Raw genomic sequence first — 2,474 nt, forward strand, 5'->3', positions numbered from 1 at the left:
AAAAAAAAAAAAAAAAAATACAATCTGGAGCCGGACTCCATGGATTGAAATCCCACCTCCACAACTTATAAACTATAGGGCTCCTATGTCCAGAATAAAAAGGTGATTATTTACTGTTTTCTTCTCATAGTGACAGGATTAAAAATCCTTGAGCTCTTCTTTGTTCTCCTCGGTGAGGTAGTACATGAACTGGAAGCTCTGTCTTGTTAAAATTCTAAGAGTCATCAGAGAGCTTACAGGGAGTGGATGGCAGAGGCTCCAACTCTGACTCAGACAAGCTTTTCACATGTCCAGTCTAAGACACTCTCTCAGCAGTGAGCAGCACCCATGGGCTGCATCTGGTACAGATTTAGTCAGAAAATGAAAGAAGGGCCTCCCTTGGTATCCTCTTCCTCATTCCTCTGGACATTCCTCTCCTCTGCCCCCATAACTGGATGGATGGATGCAAGGTCAAGTATATGTGATACATATAGTGTCCTGCTGCATAGAACCATACATATAGAGAGAACACAGCAGATATGGTAGACAAGAACAGCGACAGAGGGAGACAGAAACAAAACAGACTGACAGACACAGAAAAAGTCTGTCATCAGGTGAAGTCCAAATTCCTCACAATGGTACAAGGCAAATTCTAGCTCCACAGACCTCACGTGGGTTAAAAATCTACTCTTCCTGCTTTCTACCTTCCATGTATAGTGGCCTTCTCGTTGACCCTATATGATGCTGAAGTCCTTTAAAACATGCTGTATCCTGGGCTCAAAGTCGTACTTTCCTTATCTGCATTTCTGCATTAGGGCTTTTTTCCCCTGAAACTTGATAAGGTCACTCTGATCTTCAGCAGGGAAGACTGAAGTGAGGAGGAATTAATCTTCCAGCTAGAAAAATTCAACCAAAAAGGGACTGGAGTGGGTGGATAACTCATGGGCCCAAGTGATCTCCTGCCTCAGACTTCTGAGTAGCTGAGAGTACAGGTACCCCCCACAAGACCCTGTAATTTTTTAGAAATGGAGTCTTACTCTTGCTCTGGCTGGTCTCAAACTTGTGAGCTCAAGCAATCCACCTATCTCAGCCTCCCAGAGTGCTAGGATTACAAGCATGAGTCACTGCGACTGGCCCTCACTTTACCATCTAAAAAACGTTTTATCTATCACAGGCAACTTGGTTGTTTTTGTACTGCTGCAGCATATTTGCAATTGCCATTCATCATGACATTCATAACATCCTTTCTTCCACTCTCCTTTTCTTCTTTATTTTAGTTATAGCAATAGCTTTACATCTCTACTCAATTCTGCATCAGTAGTATGCTTTCATTTAAAAATTTTTAATTGTCCATATTTATCTTTAATTTTAAAATAATTTAATAATGGCTCGGCACCTGTGGCTCAAGTGACTAAGGCGCCAGCCACGTACACCCAAGGTGGCGGGTTCGAATCCAGACTGGGCCCGCCAAACAACAATGACGGCTACAACCAAAAAAATAGCCGGGCATTGTGGCGGGCGCCTGTGGTCCCAGCTACTTGGGAGGCAGAGGCAGAAGACTCGCTTGAGCCCAGGAGTTGGAGGTTGCTGTGAGCTGAGATGCCATGGCACTCTACCCAGGGGGACAGCTTGAGGCTTCTGTCTTAAAAATAAAAAATTAAAAAATAAAATAAAATAATTTAATAATATTAGCTTAATTAAATTTATTAATGATAAATAATTATTGAGTGCTGGACAATAATTTAATAATTTAATTATTAAATCCTATCCAGCACTCAATAAAAATAATTGAAAAATTAAAAAATAAAGAAAAAAAATCATAGCCAATAGATTACAGCTTCCCATCAAAAAGGTACATCACAATCAAGAAGGTTTCATCCCAGGGAGGCAAGGCTAGTTTAACATACATAAGTCCATAAACCTAATTCACCAAATCAACAGAAGCAAAAACAAAGACCATATGATCCTCTCAATAGATGCAAAAAAAAGTATTCAATAAAATTCAGCATCCTTTTCTAATTAGAACTCTGAAGAAAATAGGCACAGATGGCCCATTTCTTAAACTGATTGAAGCCATATACAAAAAAACCCAAAGCTAATATGATACTGAATGGAGTAAAACTGAAAGTTTTTCCACTAAGAACTGGAACCAGACAAGGATGTCCTCTATTATCACTACTATTCAACATATTGCTAGAAGTTCTAGCTAATACAATCAGGCAATACAAGGAAATAAAGGGCACCCAAATGGGGCAAAAGAGGTCAAATTCTCACTTACTGCTCACAATATGAACTTATACTTAGAGAACTCCCAAGACTCAACTCTAAGACTGCTGGAAGTGATCAAAAAATACAGTAATGTCTCAGGATATAAAATCAATGTCCAAAAATCAGTAGCCTTTCTATATGCTAATAACAACTACAATGAGAACACAATTCCCTTCACAGTAGCTTCAAAGAAAATGAAGTATCTAAGAATATACTTAACAAAAGAG

Source organism: Otolemur garnettii, unplaced genomic scaffold (genome assembly GCF_000181295.1).
Source record: "Otolemur garnettii isolate 467f Iridium unplaced genomic scaffold, OtoGar3 scaffold00032, whole genome shotgun sequence".
Classification (NCBI taxonomy): Eukaryota; Metazoa; Chordata; class Mammalia; order Primates; family Galagidae; genus Otolemur; species Otolemur garnettii.